The 20,446-nt window shown below is 40.5% G+C and overlaps 1 protein-coding gene across 6 annotated transcripts in view; it reads left to right on the forward strand.

Annotated features, from left to right (window-relative positions):
* Nucleotides 1–13,091: 13,091 nt before the first annotated feature.
* EPB41L5 (erythrocyte membrane protein band 4.1 like 5) overlaps nt 13,092–20,446 on the forward strand; it is a 138,199-nt gene continuing 130,844 nt past the window's right edge. For all 6 annotated transcript variants that reach the window (XR_004300406.1, XR_004300405.1, XM_032412130.1 and 3 more), the window contains exon 1: nt 13,092–13,287. The gene's annotated coding sequence lies outside the window, so the exon portion shown is untranslated. The remainder of the gene's footprint in view (nt 13,288–20,446) is intronic.

The raw sequence follows: 20,446 nt of genomic DNA on the forward strand, positions 1-20,446 counted from the left end.
TATTTATTTGTCAGAGCAAAAGCAGGGGGAGCAGCAGGCAGAGGGAGATGCAAGCTCCCCACTGAGCAAGGAGCCCATGCAGGACTCCATCCCAGGACCCTGACCTGAGCTGAAGGCAGATGCTTAACCAACTGAGCCACCCAGGCGTCCCTTTACTTTTCAGTATTGTTTTCTTGCCACCATCGACTGCTCTTAATCATGCCAGAGCTCTTTCGGTTCCAATTAGATTTCAAGCTTACTAAAATTAGTTGTGTTTATTTGCTAACCTATACATGCAAATTTATGTTTATTATATAAGCCAGTGAAATGTGTGTGAAAAGCAAGAGGCTTGGGTTTTTGCAAAAGCCTTATGGTGTCATTAAAACTTTATTAAAAATAGGTATGAGCAAGACAACTATGAGAGACTAACAAAAAATGATGTATTTGAGGGGCACCTGGGTGGCTTAGTCGTTAAGCGTCTGCCTTTGGCTCAGGTCATGATCCCGGGGTCCTGGGATGGAGCCCCGCTTTCTGCTCGGCGGGAAGTCTGCTTCTCCCTCTCCCACTCCCCCTGCTTGTGTTCCCTCTCTCACTGTCTCTCTCTCTGTCAAATAAATAAAATCTTTAAAAAAAAAAAAAAAGGATGTATTTGAAAAACTAACAAAAAAATAGGTGATACACTCGGGGTCTGTTTTTTTGCAACAGAGACTAAGGGACTATAATTAGGCTCAAACCCAAAGTAAAAGACCTTGGCCCTACATAAAAAAAATCACAAATAGATATTTATCTGCCTTAGGCTAAAACAAAATGCATGTATTTTTTTATTTCTCCTTTAAATGGTTTTTTATTTAGCCAACTGGTCATTAGTTTTGATCCCATCAAATATGGTTTCTACCATAATTATGTAAAAATTCCTCCCTAATATTTTGACAGTTTTTAAGTTTTTGCTATTAAAAATGATACAGTTAACCTTTTACATATTCCCTTTTAAATTATGCTTATACAAATGGGTCAACTATATATAAATTTTCCCCCAACATTGTGTTATAAAAATGTTCAAACATAGAGAAAGTTGAAAGAATTGAACAGTTAACATCTATATACCCATCCCCCAGGTTCTGTAATTACCATCCTGCTATATTTGCTTTATTACTTGTCCATCTACCTAAGCCTCTCCATCCATCAATAAGTCTTTTATGCATTTCATAAAATGATGTTGCCTACATCTGTATACTTCACCCCTGAGCACTTCAGCTTGCATATCACTAATAGTCAATAATTATCTCCTTTTGACATAAAATTTTTATCAGTAAGATAAATATTAAGTCTACCATTCAGTACTTTCTTTTTTTTAAGATCTTAGAGAGCAGGAGCACAAGTGAGAGGGAAGAGGGAGAGGGAGAAGCAGACTCTGCTGAGCAGGGAGCCCAGGGCAGGGCTCAATCCCAGGACCCTGGGATCATGACCTGAGCTGAAGGCAGATGCTTAACCATCTGAGCCACCCAGGCACCCCTACCATTCAGTAAGTTTTAACAAATGTGTATATTTATGTAACTCAAACCCCTATGGGGATCAACAGGTACAAACTTAGTTACAAAATGAGTAAGTGAAGGGGATGTGCAGCATGGTACTATAGTCAATAATATTGTATTGCAAATTTGAAAGTTGATGAGAAAGTAAATCTTAAAAGTTCTTATCACAAGAAAAAAATATTTTTAACTCTATGGTCTCAGATGGTAAGTAGACTTACTGAGGTGATCATTTCACAATGTATACAAATGTCAAATCATTATTTTGTATACCTGAAACTAATATGTTGTATGTCAACTATACTTCAATTAAAAAAAGGGGGGAGGGGGTGATGCGCCTGGCTGGCTTAGTTAGTAGAGAATGTGGCTCGTGATCTCTGGGTTGTAGGTTCAAGTGCCACGTTATGTATAGAGATTACTTAAAATCTTAAGGAAAAAGCCTACACAGAGATTTGACAGAGAACCATTTCCATCACTGGAGAGAGTTTCCCTTTCCCCGTCACCTTCACTCCCTTTATTAGTTTTCTGGGGCTACCATAACAAAGTACCACAAACTGGGTGCCTTAAAACAACAGAAATTGATTGTCTCACAGTTCTAGAGTCCAGAATCCAAACTCAAGGTGTTGGCAAGGCCATGCATCCCCTGAAGGTGCTAGGGAAGGATCTATTCTACGTGTCTTTCCTAGCTTCAGGTAGCCTTAGACCTTCCTTAGCTTTTAAATACACCACTCCAATCTTCCATCTTAACATGGCCATCGTTCTATAAGGAAGCCAGCGCATGGATTGGATTGGATTAGAGGCCCATGCTCCTCCAGGAGCACCTCATTTTTTTAACTAGTTACATCTGCAATGACCCTATTCCCAAATAAAGTTACATTCTGAGGTACTGGCCATTAGGACTTCAAAATATCTTTTGTGGGGATGGACACAATAAAACCTACAACATAATCAGAAGCGGTGAGTATTCCAAATTCTTATAGATTAGGTTTACCTGTCCTAGAATTTTTTATACATGTAATCTATATATATATTCATTTTACTCAAAATTTCTGAGATTCATCCATTTCTTGTTTTCTTTTTATTAGTAAGTAGTAGTCCATTTTATTAATATAACACAGTTTGCTTATCAGTCTCCTTTTAATGGGTAGCTGGACTTTGAGACATTCTCAGTTTTTGGGATTTTATCAGCAAAAATGCTATGAACAGGGCACCTGGGTGGCTCAGTTGGTTAAGCATCTGCCTTCTGCTCAGGTCATGATCCCAGGGTCCTGAGATCCAGCCCTATGTTGGGTTCCCTGCTCAGGGGGGAGTCTGCTTCTCCCTCTTCCCACCCTGGTCACACTCTCTCTGTCAAATAAGTAAATAAAATCTTTAAGAAAAAATGCTATGAACATTCCTTTACAAATCTGCTTGTGAACACATGCTTTCATTTCTGAGTAAATATCTAAGAGTGGAATTGCTGGGTACATTAAGTATATCTTTAAGTTTTTGTTGATACTGTCAAAATTGGCTTCCAAAAATGAGTATCACTTTATAATCTCATCAATAATGCATTTGTGTTTCCACCTTAGTGGATATTATGACTCTTTTAATAATGTTCTCATGTAATAAGATATATTCAATATGATTTGCAAAATGGAATATCTTTTTATATGTTTATTGGCCATGCATATTTCTTTTCTAGTGAATTGCTTACTCAGGTCCTTTGTGTTTTGCCACTTGGTCTATTTAAACAACAAAAAGCTATTTGGGCCATGAAGGAGTAATAGGGTCCAGAGTCATCCTCCTGGTGTAAACAACTGGAAAACAGGACAAAATACAGGAAACAACTTTTGCAATATTGGACAAAAGTTGAAGAAGACTATAATTCCTGAGAAAAGATAAATAAGTGAGGTGAGCCATATGATAAGCTAGGTTTCCTTTGTCAAGGCAATTTATAAACTGATGCAGGAATATGGAGCCCAAACAAGACTGGTAATCTTGCTACCTAGGAGAGAGGTGTCAAAGTTTTGGGAAGCTGGGGCTGTTAGAAGGTATGGAGCAAAGTTCCAGAGAGGAGTAAACCACCTAAAGATTTCAATAAATTTACATAGGAGTCACTTTGTGTCCTAGACTGAATAATCTTCAAATATGGTGAAACCCCGTGAGGCCAGACAAACTTCTAAGGAAAGATAATTACCAAGTTGTAGGATGAATATTTTCAGGGCTGGCCACAAGGATGAGAATAATTCAAGTTTCTTTCAGCTAGAGTGGGGAAGCCTCTTTGAAAAGACAAGATAGTCAGCCAAAACCCAAGAAAGGCCAAACTTTAGAAATGAGGCTAACCAAGCTGTAGGGTAAAAGCTACTCTAGACTCATTTAGAAGATTTTTGAAACAAGCTTCAGAATGATTAAACTAATTCACAAGTTACTTAACTGCCTAACAGATACTAAGTCCATTTATTTATTTTATTTTTTATTTTAGATTTTATTTATTTTAGAGAGCCTGAGAGTGTGGGGAGGAGTAGAGGAGGAGGGTTAGGGAGGGGGAAAGAATCTCAAGCAGATTCCTCAGTGCTGAGCATGGAACCCCTCTTGGGCTTGATATCACAACTCCTAGATCTCCACCCCAGCCAAAACCAAGCGTCAGAAGCTTAACTGACTGAGACCTGGGCACCCCCCAGATAAAATCTATTTTAAAAATACCATTCAAGGGGTGGCTTATTCAATTAAGCACCTGACTCTTGGTTTTGGTTCAGGTCATGATCTCAGGGTTATGATCTCAGGGTTATGAGATGGAGCCCTACATCCAGCTCTGCGCTGAGTGTGGAGCCTGCTTAAGATTCTCTCTCCCTCTCCCTCCCTCTCCCTCCCTCTCCTTCTGCTCCTATGCTCCCCCTCCCTCTCTAAAAAAAAAATAATAAATACCATCCAAGAAAGTAAAAGTTACCATGGCCAGCAGCCAAAGGAAGAAGCAAGGAAATATGACCCAGTGGAGAAAAATCATTTAAGAGAAACAGACGCAGAAATGGCAAAGATGAGAAGAAAAAGACAATGAAACACGTAGTAAGTAGGATTAATATGCCACGGATGTAGAGGACAACAGAGATAAGGAAAATATTTTTTTAAAAGAACCGAATGGGAGTAATGTTTTAGAAGATGGTAGACTAGGAAGTTCCAAGAATCTGTCCTTCCACTTACACAACTAATTAGCTTGCAGAGACTCTCTGGAGTAACTATTTTCGGAATTCTGGATCTAGTTGAAATATTTGCAGCATCCACAAGATTGCTGATGACAAGACTGGTAAGTTTTGGTGAGTTTCAGCCTTTCACATGGTAGCAACTACCATCCCCCATGCCTGCAGCAGGCAGGGATGGCTGCTGTGGTGCTGGTGTAGCTTGCTGGAGCCAGAGTGGGCAATAAGGACCTTGTCTTCCAAATATTGAGATTGTGGGTTCTGATTGAGGATTGCTGTGTTTGATCAGCAAGGGGCCGGGACAGAGGCTGGTATCGATTGTTCCAACCCCAGTGGGCTAAAGCTGTTTCTAAGGGATTAAAAAGAGTACTTGGTTCCCCTCCTGCTCTTGAGAGCCAGATACTTAAGGCAATATTTGTCAGTCACTGGCTGCCATGTATTAAAAGAATGGGAATGTAAGTGACCCATATACAGAAAGAAATACACACTTAGCAAAAATGTTTTGGAAAAGTAACAAATGAACAACTCCGGATCTCAATAAGCAAGACTCAGTAATTCCTGAGGAGTGGGGAAGTTAGGTTTTCAGAGTTCTCACAACATAATACTCAAAATGTCCACTTCTCAACGAAAATTAAATTACAAAATCACAAAGAAATAGGAAAATATGGCCCATTCACAGGGGGAAAATAAGAATTTGACAGAAATCATCTTCACGGAAGCCCACATAGATTTATTAGTCAAAGATGTGAAATCAACTGTCTTCGATATGTTCAACAAGCTAAAAGAAACCATGGACAGGAACTGAAGGAAACCAGGAAAACAATGTTTGAACAAAATGAGAATTGAAAGGAACCAAACAGGAGCATCAGACTAGCTCAGTTGGTAGAGCATATGACTCTTGATCTTGGGAGTCCTGAGTTTGAGCCCCTCATTGGGTGTAGAGATTACTTAAATAAATATTTTTTAAAAAACAAAAATTCTGGAATTGCAAAGTAAAATAACTGAAATGAAAACCCACTAGAGGGGTTCAATAACAGGTATAGGTAGCCAGAAGAAAGGATCAGTGACTTGAAGGTAAGATGATTTAAATTACTTAGTGTCAGGAGGAGAAAGAAAAAAAAAAATGAGGGGAGGGGTGTCTGAGTGGCTCAGTTGGTTAAGCATCTGCCTTCAGTTCAGGTCATGAACCCAGGGTCCTGGGATCGAGCCCCACATCAGGCTCCCTGCTCAGCAAAGGGTCTGTTTCTCCCTCTTTCCCTGCCCCTCTCCCCCACTCATGCTCTCTGTCCCAAATAAATAAATAAAACCTAAAAAAAAACCCCAAAACTGAGGTGTCTGTGGTATACCATAAAACATACCAACATAAACATTAAAGGAATTCAGATGGAGAAGAGAGAAAAAATTGGCAGAGAATATATTTGAAATATAGTAGAACCCCCTTATCCATGGTTTCACTTTCCATAGTTTTAGTTACCTGTGGTCAATTGTGGTCTGGAAACAGATGATCCTCCTTCTGATGTATCATCAGAGGGTCCGTAGTAGCCTAACACTACATCACGATGCCTACGTTATTCACCTCACTTCATCTCATCATTACAAGAAGAAGGGTGAGTACAGTACAATAAGATATTTCAAGAGAGACCACATTTATGTAAGTTTTATTACAGTGTATTGTTATAATTGTTTTATTTTATTATTAGTTACTATTAATCTCTTACTGTGCCTAATTTATAAATTAAACTTTGTCATAAGTATGCATGTATAGGAAAAGATGTAGTATGTATAAGGTTTGGTACTACCTGTGGTTTCAGGCATCAATTAGTCTTGGAATATATCCCCTGCATATGGTGGGGGGGATTACCATAACAGCTGAACATTTTGCAAATCTGAGGAAAGACATGAATACACATGTCCAAAAAGTTCAATGAACTTGAAGCAGGATAAAACTAAAAGATATACACACTGAGATACATTATATATATATATATATACACTTGTGTTCATAGCAGCATTATTCACAATAGCCAAAGGTAGAAGCAGCCCAAGTGTCTATCAGTGGATTAATGGCTAAATAAGTGAGATAATACAGTATTTGTCTTTCTCTGTCTGACTTATTTCACATAGCATAATCCCTTCAAGCTCCATCCATCTTGTTGCAAATGGTAGAAGTTGCTCGTGTTTTTATGGCTGAATGATATTGCATTATATATATATACCATACCTTTTCTTTTTTAAGATTTATTTATTTGAGAGAGAAAGAGTGCACATGTGCACTTGAGGGAGTTGGGGGAGGAGCAGAGGGAAAGAATCTTCAAGCTGACTCCCCACTGAGCGCAGAGCCTGACATAGAGCTCCATCCCACCACTGATGAGATCATGACCTGAGCCAAAACCAAGAGTTGGATGCTTAACCGACTGAGCCACCCAGGCGCCCCTATAGCATACCTTCTTTATTCATTCATCCACTGATGGATGCTTAGATTGTTTTCATGTCTTGGCTATTGTAAATAATGTTGCTATGAACATGGGGGGGGGCAAATTTCTCTTTCTTACAAGGACACCAGTCATATTTGTTTAGGGTCTGCTCAAGTGACCTCATCTTAACTTGATTTCATATGCAAAGACCAATTAAGGTCACATTCATAGGTATTAGGGATTGGAACTACAACCTATCTTTTGTAGGACACAATCCAACCCATCATCTGTTCTAATTACCTCATTTTATAGATGAGAAAATTGATGAGAAAAAAATGAATCCTTGTTCAAGTGAGTTACTGGCATTGATCTTTCTACTGTATGTCTTCTAATGCCTTTACAGGCCCTGATGTCAGGTCAGTAGTCACAGGTGTGGGGCAGTCAGTGAAAGACCTCCTTACTCAAAATGTACCCACTAATGAGCACTATCAACAAACTGCAAGCTTGTGGGTAAATGCAGACTCTTGGGCTCTACCCTAGACTTAAACCTTTGAATAAGGTCTTCCAGTGACATATGCACATTAACTTTTAGAAATACTGAGCCTTGGCTCCTTCCTTTTTCTTCCCTTGACTCTCTCAGTGTCATCATAGTTTCACCATTAGGCAAATGTAATGGCAAATGTTTTTATTTCCACCTTTCTATTACCCAATATTATGAACTTGCCTGGAGCCATCCAAGGCTTTCTCAATTTTTCTCATCATTATAAAGAAGACACATAGGCCACCAGATCAGTAGACTCTGTTCCAAATAATGCTGGACAAAGTGATGCCTGAAGTATGGATTCATGGAACATGGAACAAGGTCTTTTCCCCTGAGTCTCCAGATGTAGGGAAAAGCCCGAGTACTTTGGAGAAAGAAGTGACTTGTCTTCAACTCACCCTTCTGTGTCCCTTCTCTGCATACCTCTCCCCCAGCCATCCCTCGTTCTTTTAAGGTGTTCTTCAATTAGCCTGTATGGCTAACACTTTAGTGTGAATTTGTTTAAGATCTTATTCTCTCCAGGGACACTTGAAAAGAGAGAAAAGGTGGACTCTCAAACATGAGATTCTGGCTCAGGAAAGATTTAGCTGGGTAAAGGGAACTACCCAACCAAATGAAATTAGGCACAAGTGATGGCTCCATTTTGTAGCCCCTCATCTTCTATTTGCATCCCCAGGTACTTTTGTTCCTTAATCTGTGGTATTTACATTCTCTTATATGTCATGTTGTACACTTTTGAAAACACTTTCAGATAACTTGTTTTCTGTAACGCTCGTTACTCCCGTGCGAGGGAGGTAGTATCATCTTTATCCAAACAGACTTGAAAATTGTTTTAGATGTTTTAGCTTCTAAAGTTTAGACTCTTTGCAGTCTGCTTACAACATTCTCTATCTTAGTGGTGTTTCCTGATGACTGGGTTTGTTTTTTGATTTATTTTATTTGTGTGCATTTTTTGAATAGGTAATGCTCTCTTAGATCCAGTGTCTGATAAATGAATTCTTTATGATACCCACTCCCCTGAGAGTATTTTCTTTTCTTTTTTTTTTTTAAGATTTTATTTATTTGACAGAGAGAGACACAGCGAGAGAGGGAACACAAGCAGGGGGAGTGGGAGAGGGAGAAGCAGGCTTCCTGCAAAGCAGGGAGCCTGATGCAGGGCTCGATCCCAGGACCCTGGGATCATGACCTGAGCCCAAGGCAGACACTTAACCACTGAGCCACCCAGGCGCCCCGAGAGTATTTTCTTTTCAATGGAGAATTTTTGGAATGCAGGGGTCCTTCAGCCTCCAAGAGAAGTGAGTCTTACATTGGACTTCCCTCTGCTCAGAATACCTTGGCATGAGTGACCCCACCAGTGTGGACCGATTCAGAAAAAAACAATTTAGGGAGTTCTTTACTTTTTTGGAAATCAGCACAAGAGAAGAAGATTTTGCAGGCTTGGGACAAACGTCCTTGATTATTTAAAGAGTTGTAATGTGAAAGAGGAATTATGTTTCTCTTTGTGGGCAGAGGCAGATTTACGATGAAGATAATTAGGTTTAAGCTTTAGGTCTCCAGACTTGTGTGGGCCCCTTCCAAGACCCTGTACCTAATATTGAACCCTTAAATTTGTGTTATTTCACTTAAGAGCCCTCTCTCGGTTGTATGAATTTTAGAACCCACAGAATTGGATCTATCTCTTTTTGTATGACGCCAGAGAGCAAACCAGGACCTAAAATAGAAAGGAAAATCTAGAGTGAGGATGTTCTGTTAAAACCGCCAATTATTTCACTGGCAAAAATTCGGGAGTAGCGGAGAATTGCAATTCAGGACATGGAAGTTATGGCAAAACCGTAGGCAAGTCCAGTAAACCAAGGAGAGGATGGCTCTTTTATACAGGAGAGTGGGAAGTTGAGAGGGCTGTTGAAGACAAAACGTCCATTGAAGTAAACTGGGAGTTCCAAGCATAGGGGCTTTTCATTGGTTGAGTTGTGACGGTCTCTCATTGGCTGGGGAGGAGAAAAACCTTTCTACTTCCCACTGGGATAGAGTAGAAGCTAAACCACCATAAGGTACGTATTTTCCTGTTGGGTCTGAGTGGAACAGTGTGAGAGCTCCCCCTGCTGGCCTCTCCACTCCATTCTAAACAGTTTCCTCTTGTTAACACCTCTTGGCTCAATAAAGGAAAATCTTTCCATGGGTTAGGACTATTCCACCAAAAAGTGGGTTATTGTGGTAGGCACCCTCTATAGCCCACCCATAGTCATTCTTCCTTGAAACACCCCCTTTTCCTGCTAATAAAACTTGGATTTGTTCAAGAAGTTAATGGAGAGCCCAGATTGGAGAGCAGGCCTTTCCCCAAACCCCAGGAGTGAATGAGGATTGGTGTAAAGATGTCATGGTGTTCCCTTACCCTATGGTCAGTAAGTATCCAAGTCTGGGCAGCTAATCTAGTTCTGACTGATGACACAGTGGGTGGTGGGACTTCATTCCCTGAACTAAAATACAAGTCTTCATGAAGGTCTTTCCCCCTTTCCCTTTCATTCCTGAAAGTCAGAAGAGTTGGAGATACTGTAGCCCTTCTGTGGCCAGAGCATAAAAACCAGACTCAACATGCTAAGGATGGCAGAAGAGAAAAAGCAAAAGTGTTTAGGATCCTTATAACATTGTTGAGGACCTGAACCAGTATTAGGCAGCCATTTACCTCTAGATTATTTATGTGAAAAACATTAAATCCTTATTTGCTTATGTACAGTTAATTGTATTGTGTATTACCTGCAGCCAAAAGCATTTTTACTTAATTCAGTTGTGTTCAAGGAGAAGAACTTCTCTGTCTCTGGTGGGAGCCAATTAGGGGACCAAATTGCCACAAAATAGGGATATTGCAGAGGGTATTTATGTCTTGAAGGGGAAGATGTGGGGAGCGGACAAATTGTTATTAAGAATAATCTTACATGATTAAAGCATGAACGACTTCCCATGACTTAAGTCCTTAGGTTCCATTCTTCTTCCCCAAGTCTTCATATTTCCTTCAGCCTAGAACCATCTTTCTCACCTATTTCTCTCCCCTCATCCACAGCCTCCCTCAACCCCACCCTTGACAGGAGGTAGAGATAAAGATTCAGCAGAAGGGGACAAGAGGACACTTTCTCCAGTTGGTGAGCTATACAACAGTCTAGGACAATGAGGTAGGTTTATAAGTCTTGACAGAAAATGCTATTGATCAGTAAACAGATAAATTACAATACAGCTTTCAAATGTGTAGATGCTGGGTAATAAATAGTTGGAGGGAGACAGCCCTGATAGACTGAGGGGATGGCACTCAAGACTGTAGTTTTCAGGGGCGCCTGGGTGGCTCAGTTGGTTAAGCGGCTACCTTTGGACCAGGTCATGATCCCAGGGTCCTGGGATTGAGCCCCACGTCTGGCTCCCTGAGCAGGGAGCCTGCTTCTCCCTCTCCCTCTGCCCCTCCCCCTGCTTGCGCTCTCTCTAGCTCTCTCTCTCTCTCAAATAAATAAATAAAATATTAAAAAAAAAAAGACTGTAGTTTTCAAACTGGGGTAATCAGTCCCCTGGGGGATACATGAAGACTTTCCAAGAAGTATATAGCCCAGACAGTATTTTTTAAAAAAGAACTTTTTATTATGCAAAAAATCTAAACCTATACATAAAATATAATAGTTCAATGTACCTATGTACCCAGCTTCAAACTATGGCCCTTTCTTGTTTCATCTATAAATCCATAGCTTCCTTCCCTCCTATATCATAATCATCACCATTGCTTTTTATTGAGATACAGATGCAGAAATGACCCTCAACAATTCCTCCCGTCCCTGTACTCCCATGCTGCCTCTCCCATGAGAGGAAATAAAAATGTCCTCCAATTAGATTGTAATGATGGTTGCACAGCTTTGTGAATATACTAAACACCACTGAAGTGTACACTTTAAATGGGTGAATTGTATCATATGTGACATATCTCAATGAAATTATTTTTAAAAAGTAGGGAAAGGAAATTTATTTAAAAGAAAAAAAAATGAGGTGGGATCTTATTGAAACTCTCCTGGCCTTGTGACTTGCTTTGACCATAATAGGCAACAGAAGTGACATGGTGTGACTTCTGGGCATTTCCCTTAATAGGCTTCCGGGCTTGAGCCACCCCACTACCCTGCTAGAGAAAGAGCACCAGTCAGAACTCAGCTGTTCATTTCAGCCGTCCCAGCTGAAATGCCACAGAGATGCATGAGGCCATTTTGGTAACTCCAACTCCCGTTGAGCTGCCCCAGCCAACACCATGTGGAGCAGAGACCAGCTGTCCCTGCCAAGCCCAACTATTAAGTCTTGGGATGGTGGAGGACTGGCAGTGCTAAATCTCCAGAAGGGGCTGAGTATTTGCCTATTCTCATCTCAGCCAGCAGGGACTTCATGCACTCCACACCCTCACAGCTGCCAATGATTCTCTGACTTCCTCAGACGGGGAGGCAGGCTCATAAGGCCCTTCACCTCACAGCTCTCTCTCCCTGGCTTGTCACCTTCCATGGCTCTATTTATTCACCTTTAGGCATGCTGGCTTTCCTTGAGCAGACCAAGCACCCACCCAACGGGGCCTTTGGAGTTAACCTCTGCTCTTCCCCCAGGGGTCCACGGAACCACTCCTTCACCTCCTTTCCATTTTCACTCAAAGGTCACCTTATTGAGGCCTTCCTTCTTACCTAGCTAGTCTATCTAAAATGGCAACTTCTTATTCCCTATCTCTGTCCCCTGCTTTGATTTTTCTCTATCATTTAGCACTGCCTAACATAGCATTTGATTTTACTTATTTATCTCATTTATTTTCTGTCTCCCCAGCTAGTACTTAACCAGCATGAGGGATTTTTGTCTGTCTTGATTATTTGCTGTATCTCCAGTGTCTAGAAAACAGCCTGGCCCATAATAGGCAATTTCACAAATTATCTGTGGAAAGAACGGATGAAATGTTCCCTGGTCACAGAGGATCTCCTTGACCACTCTATGTTAAACAGAAATCTATTTCCCGTTCCTTTTTTTTTCTTCATGATACCACTATTTGATATGTATTTGTTACCGTCTTTCTCCTCACTACAATGAAAGTTCCTCTAACAATGGGGCACTAAAGATTGCTGAGTGAATTAATTTCTCGAACAAATGGATAAATGAATCTAGCAGCACCTGATGCTGGGCTCAGCGCTAAGCTACCTTTGGGATGGGACTAATTTGGGGGCTCTCCGCGGGCGTGCACCCCCTCCCAAGGAGGAGTCTGATAAACAGGGCTGGATTGCGGCAGCGCCCCTTTAAACCAGCCCGGGACGCCGGGCCGCTAGCACTGGTGGCAGATTCGGCAGGGCCTGGCATCGCCGGTTTAACCCGAGTCTCACCCAGTCCGGCGATTTCCGGGGCGGTGTCATTGCCCATTTAAGAGCAGAGCGCCCCGCCCCCCCCGAGGGCGGAGCCTAGAGGGGGCTTTAAGGGGCGGGCCGGCGGACGGCTGGGGTCCTTCAGAGGATTAGCGCAGGGTGGGCGCGCGCCTCAGGCCGCCATTTCTTGGCGTCTCCAGAGGAGTCGCCTCCTGTTCAGTCGCTCTCGGTACCTCTACCCTCGCGTCGCCGGCTCTCCGCGTCGCCTTAGCCACTGCGCCTCCGTCCCCAGCCCAGGTAAGCGCGAGGCCCAGTGGCCCCGGCCGCACTGCCCAAGTACCGGGCTCGGTCCACGCCCCGCTTCCCCTCACCGCTCCGGGGACCCATTCTGGCTGGCGTCGGGGCTCTGTTCTCCCGGCCTCGCCCGGGACGCTCCGGCTCCCGCTGCTTCCCCGGCCCGCCGGCAAAATATTAAACCTGCCGGGAGGGGAGGGGCGGTGGCGGCCAATGGGGCCGGGCCGCTGAGTTTCGGGCGATACTGGGCGGCGCGGCCGGAGCGGCGAGCCGGGGGTGAGGCGGGTTAATGTTTGCCGGCCCGACCCCTGCCCGTTCCTGACCATGACTCCCTCCCGAGCAGCCGGGGGTCGCCCTTCACTAAGAGGTCTCGGCTCAGCTGTCTGGTTGGCGAGGGGGATGTGGCAGGTCAAGGGATAAAACCCACCGTGGTTCGTGTCACGGTCTTAAAACAAAAACCCGAGTGGACTTTTGTGGTTGGTTCGCGTTGGACTGAAACTTCAGCCACTTGGAAATTGTGAGAGGCAGGTGGGTTCCCAGCAATGGCGGGATCCAAAGGATCCTCCCCCGCCCCCACCCGTGACTCTGGGCGTGTTAAGGTTGGGGTTTTTCGGTGTGTAAACATTAATTGTACCTGTCACTATCGTTATGGTTACTAAATCTCATGAGTTTTAGCTAAGAGCGAGAAGACTCAGGTCTTTTAAACCTTTTGACAACATTTTAAATTGATATCAGGAGTATTTTTTTAAGAATTAGGGGGAAAATTACCCATAACTCCATTTCTGACGTTGCTAAAACATTGCTGAACCCTGCTTAACATAGTGGATTATTAGTACACGTAAGCTAGTTTGCAGGGTTTTCTTTTTATAGGTAAACTTCATTAGAAAATGATATGTATTACTTCTGTTGAGTTACTCTCCTGCGGACGTTTTCTGTGTTGGGATTAGTGAGGCCAAAGATATTAATATCTATGGCACTTGCTGTATATTGGTATATTGCTTTATCAAAAAGCAATTGCCTACCAAAGAATGTGGCCACCCGTTACATACGAGAGTATACACATTTCATGACAAACTTGAGTTTTAGATATATACTTAAAAAAAACCTTCAGTTAATCTAGGTAGTAAATGGATTATTTCAGTTTGCATTTTTATGATTGTAAAGAATACCTTTCTTTATAGAGAAAAATGAGAAATCACAGATTAAAAACGCATTAAAAGAAAAAAACAAAAACAAAAAAACAGGGCACCTGGGTGGCTCAGTTGATTAAGCGACTGCCTTCGGCTCAGGTCATGATCCCAGAGTCCCAGGATCGGGATCGGGATCGGGATCGAGTCCCGCATCGGGCTCCCTGCTCAGCGAGGAATCTGCTTTTCCCTCTGACCCTACCCCCTCTTGTGCTCTCTCTCACTCAGTCTCGCTCTCAAATAAATAAAATAAAATCTTTAAAAAAAAACAAAACAAAAAAACCATGTACACCTACTCTCTGAGAATTCCACTGTATCATTTTAGTGTCAGACAAGTTCTTTATTGAGTGCCTAATATGCTGATTGCCGTGCTAGCTAGGTCATCTTGCTGAATGAGTCAGACCAGATCCTTGAGTCTTAGTGGGGAAGTACCCAGTAAAAAAAATAATTAAACAATTGGGTATTTAATTACAGTTTTGGTAAATGTTATAAAAAAGAGTCTAAGGGTACTAAAAGGAGCACCTAATTTAGACTCAGGAGTCAGGGAATGCTTTTCTGAGGAAATGAGAGAGAGGTGAAGTGGAAAGAGAGCATTCCAGAAAGATGGAACAGCCCCCCCCCCCAAAAAAAAAGGTCCACAGTTAAAAAGATTGTTGGATTGAGCTGAAGGGATACTAGAGCAGAGTGAACAGCTGGGAGTGAACAGCTGGGAGTGGTCTGCCTGAAGGGTCTGGCAGGTAGGAGGAGTTGGATCCAGAGCAAGACCATTAAAGATTTTTTAACTGGGATCAGATTTGTGGTTGCTAAAAATCCACTGCTGTAGCATTTAGAATGAAAGTGGTAGTGGGGGATGGAGAAAGAGTGAATATGGGAAAACTTTTTTTCTTTTAACAATTTTTTTTTTTTTAAATAGGCTCCATGTCCACATGGAGCCTAACGCAGGGCTTAAACTCATGACTCTGAGATCAAGACCTGAGCTGAAATCAAGAGTCGGATGCTCAACTGACTGAGCCATCCAGGTGTCACTTAACAATTTTTAAAAAACTCCTTTGGCACATTCATATATTCTTACTAAAGAGGACTTAAGTACCTCCACATGACCCTCTCCAGAGATAACCTCACTTAACAGCTTGCACGTCTTAGTTGGCCTTCGGCTCAGGTCATGATCTCAGGGTCCTGGGATTGAGCCCTACAGAGCCCCACATCGGGCTCCCTGCTCAGCGGGGAGTCTGCTTCTCCCTCTCCCTCTGCCTCCTCCTCCGCTCATGCTCTGTTTCTGCCTCTCAATCTTAAAAAAAAAAACAACAGTTTGCATGTCTTAGTCCTTTTGTGTATACGAGGGATAAAGCTTACCACTTTTCTCTGATTTCATTTTTCACTTAGAAATTTTGTCGGTGTCTAAGTCAATTGTATTTAAAAAACAGCTGTGTTGTATACCATTTGATGTACCATAATTTGTTTAACTACTTGCATGTTGATGGACATATTTAAAATTTAAAATTATGCCCTGAAAATCCTTACTTCTACAACTTGGATCACATCCTATTTCTTAGGATATCCTACCAAAAATATAATTGCTGAGTGAAAGTGTAGGCACATTAACATTTTTGATAGTGTGGTTAAATCCTCCAAAGAGGACAGTGTAGGGTGATTGTTTTTCCCATATCCTTTCACTGGTAGAATTCTCGCCTGCCCATATCCTTTTCAACATTGGCTATCTTGAGTCTTAAATGGCCGTATCTTTTTTTGTTTGTTTGTTTAAAGATTTTTAAAATTTTTATTTATTTGACAGAGAGAGAGTCAGTGAGAATAGGGAACACAATCAGGGGAGTGGGAGAGGGAGAAGCAGGGATCCCGATATGGGGCTTGATCCCAGGACGCTGGGATCATGACCTGAGCCGAAGGCAGATGCTTAATGACTAAGCCACCCAGGTGCCCGATAATATCTTATTTTTTAAATTTAGATTTCCTTTGTTATTGTTGAGGTCAAACATTATTTTGTACATATTTTCATTTCTACTCTCTTTTAGAACTTGTTTCTTCATATCTTGCCCTTTTTTTCTGTTGCATTATCTTAATGGTTTGTGATAGTTCTTTATTAAACTGCATATTAATCCTTTAAAAAATTCTAAAAGCTCTTTAATATATTGTCTCCTTCTAGTACTTTATCATTTCTTTGATTAAATTCTTAGTCCATCTGAAATTTATTTTCATGTAAGTTGCTTTTATATTCTGTAAAAAGAAGTTGTTTGTGGCATTGGGTTTTATGGTTCAAAATACACAGTTATTAAATTTTTTTTTTTTTTTAAGATTTTATTTATTTATTTGACAGAGAGACAACGAGAGCAGGAACACAAGCAGGGAGAGTGGGAGAGGGAGAAACAGGCCTCCCGCGGAGCAGGGAGCCTGATGCGGTGCTCTATCCCGACCTGAGCTGAAGGCAGACGCTTAACAACTGAGCCACCCAGGCGCCCCCATAGTTATTAAATCTTAAAGAAGCTTTGTTTTTCCATAGCAGGTTAACTCTACTTGCGTAATGAATTTTTATTTTCAAGGTACAAGATAAGGTGAAAGTCAGAAAACTTGTTTTATAGTTCATTTGCTTCCTAGGAATCACAGTTGTAGTGCATTTTGAACATGATTTTCCCTTAGAAAAACTTTTATTTTGGAAAAATTCAAGTAGTCAGAAGAGTATAATGAATCCCCATGTACCCATCATGCTCCAACAATGGCCACTTATCTGGGCAATTTATTTAGTTTCTATCCCCACTTTACTTTAATACCACTATTTTATCTAAAAGAAAAATGGCAGTAATTCCTTGGTTATAAACAATCCAGTCAGTGTTCAAATGTGTGCCAAATTTATGTCCTTAGGAAGTTCAAATGACAACTGTCATGGCTTTGCTAGCTTACCTAATTACATAGCAATATGCATACTTGTAAAATGAGGATATAATCCTCAATTTATAGCAATTGAATTTTTTATTACGTTGATATTATTCCAGTATTTCAGCTTTTATTTTCATCATGTTTATAAATGCATCTAATTTAAATTTTATTATTATTTTTATTATCTTTTTTCTTTTTTGATCGAGATTGAGAGAGAGAGAGAGAGAAAGAAAACAGGTGAGCAGGGTGAGAGGGAGAGAGACTCCTAAGCAGGCTCCACAGTGCAGAGCTGATGTGGGTCTCAGTCTCACAATCTCAAGATCATGACCTGAGCTGTAATCAAGAGTCGGAAGCTTAACCAACTGAGCCACCCAGGCACCCCACTGTCTGGTTATACAAGACTTCTATTATACGTGTAACAACAAATGTGTGACTTTTTTTTTTTTTTTTTTTTAAGATTTTATCTATTTAGAGAGAGAGAGAGACAGCATGAGCGGGAGGGGTAGAGGGAGAAAGAGAATCCCAAGCAGACTCTGCACTGAGCGCAGAGCAACACGGGGCTCAATCTCAGGACCCCAAGATCTGAGCTGAAACCAATAGTCGGACGCTCAAACGACTGCACCTCCCTGGCGCCCCAACAAATGTGTGACTTTAAAATTTCCTATATTTTGAAATAATATTAGACTTATGTGGAAGTTACAGTAGTAGAGTTCCCATATACCTTTGACTTAGCTTCCCCCAATGATAATATCAGACAACTTAAAAAAAAATTTGAATTAGGATCTAATGTAGGTGCATTGTGATTGATGGATATGTATTTTAAGTCTGTTTTAATCTGTAGTTTTCTTTGCATTTCTTTTTCCCCCTTGCAATTTGTTGAGTAAACTGAAGTAAGTTTTTAAAAAAACAAATTTATCATGTATGTTTTGTGCTTGTATTTTCATTCAGACTCTTTTTAGCTATGATCTTTGATGATTTATCTCTAAAATACAAGTTTTACATGAATTGTTCTGTGGTGAGATAGAAAGAGAGACCAAGATTTGGAATCAGAAAAATCGGAGTTTGATTCTTTTTTTTAAATTTTTTTTTTTTAATGTCTTCATTATTTACTAAATAATGGACCTGGCCAGTGGTTTCATTTATCAGACCCTTAGTTTACTCATCAAAATAAAACAGTATTTTGGGGAGTTTTTCTGTGAAGCAAGTAAGATTATTTAGTTACCATTTGTTGTACTTGATGAAATGTTCTGGGTGGTTGGCTATTCAAAATAGGAATTATGTCTTCAGGAGCTTAAGATAAATGAGACACACATGTAAATAAATAATTAAAATCTGATTAGTGAAACAGTAAAATATATTTTCAAGTTTCAGTGGAAGTGTGATGATGGAAGTGACTAACTCTTTGGTTATCAGAGAACGTTTCTCAGGGGAGATACAGGTAGAGTTGAGTTAAATAGATAGGGAGTCTCTGACACATGGGCTTTCCACATCTGGTGTAACAAGTACCTTTCTTAGGCAGCTGTAATGAGAATGGATAGCAAAGTGCAAAAGGAGCAATGTCTGAAGAGAAACCTGAAAAGAAAGAGACTGCAGCCAGATGTTATATATGAGTGCTTTGTAAACTGAAAAGGGATCTAAAATTTTATTTTCTTAGGATTTAAGTAGATGAACATACATCTTGTCCTTTGTTCATAATTTTGTCCATATTTTACTCAATTATGTAGGAATATCCATATGTGTGATATGTGTATGATCTTCGTATGATCTTCAATTTATAGGCACTTATTTTTTAATGTGCTGGTATTTATTTTTAAATTAGTTTTTATTTTAATCAAGTTTATAATGTATCTAGTTGAGTCACCTAATCTGAAGGCTTCTTTTGAAAAATAGCACTCTGCTGAGTTCTGTCCTCAAGACAAACACTTTCACATTTCAAGTAACATGCTTTTATTGTCACTTCTTGATATTTGGTTTCAGGAATTATCTGTTGAATTCCAACTTGGCAAGATGAGGAATTGGCTCTCTGCATCTACCTCTGTTATATACCTCCTCTTACAGTTACTTTATAGTTATGGTTAGATCAATATTTAGTGTTTATAGTATTATGAATATTTAAACTATTAGCTAAGTCATGTAGTATACTGTGATTACTTTCCCTTTTCTGCTCAACTTCTTGTTTTCTCTGGAATTAATCCTTGTCTTTAACTTATTTTTCTCATTCTCTTATTTGCATAAATTAAACATTAGGTTAGCAAGATAGTTTTTATGGTGTTACCATTTGTGTTTGCTGTATTTTTAAAATTACTAAACTAGGGGCACCTGGGTGGCTCAGCTGGTTAAGCTCTGCCTTCAGCTCACTTCTGCTTAGTGGGGAGCCTGCTTCTCCCTCTCCTTCTGCCTGCCGTTCCTCCTGCTTTTGTGCTCTCTCTCAGTCAAATAAATAAAATCTTAAAAAAAATAAAAAAATAAGATTACTAAACCTATTTAATTATTTTGATTAAACTTAACATTCTTCTTTTTTTTTTTTTTTTAAAGATTTTATTTATTTAACAGAGAGAGACACAGTAAGAGAGGGAACACAGCACAGGGAGAGGGAGAGGGAGAAGCAGGCTCCCCGCCGAGCAGGGAGCCCAATGCGGGGCTCAATCCCAGGACCCTGGGACCATGACCTGAGCCGAAGGCAGACACTTAACGACTAAGCCACCCAGGCACCCCTAAACTTAACATTCTTAATAAAGATAAGAAGTGGCCTTAAAATAATTTAACATTATAAAGAATTGATTCTATTAAATAGCAATTAAAAATCTTTAAATAATAGAATATTTAATAAAAACATAATATTTGAATTATATTTGTATTTTAGCTGAGATAGGTGATTATTTGTTTATTTATTTTTTAAGATTTTATTTTTAACCAATCTCCACACCCAGTGTGGAGCTCAAACCTACAACCCTGAGATCAGGAGTCGAGTGCTTCACCCACTGAACGAGCCAGGAGCCCGTTTTTGTATTTTTATTGTGATTGCTCAGAAAAGAAATGGAACTTTTTAGGAATGTTATGATCATCAAAGGATAAGTTAGCGTATG

This window comes from Phoca vitulina, unplaced genomic scaffold, assembly GCF_004348235.1.
Source record: "Phoca vitulina isolate PV1807 unplaced genomic scaffold, GSC_HSeal_1.0 scaffold1, whole genome shotgun sequence".
Lineage (NCBI taxonomy): Eukaryota > Metazoa > Chordata > Mammalia > Carnivora > Phocidae > Phoca > Phoca vitulina.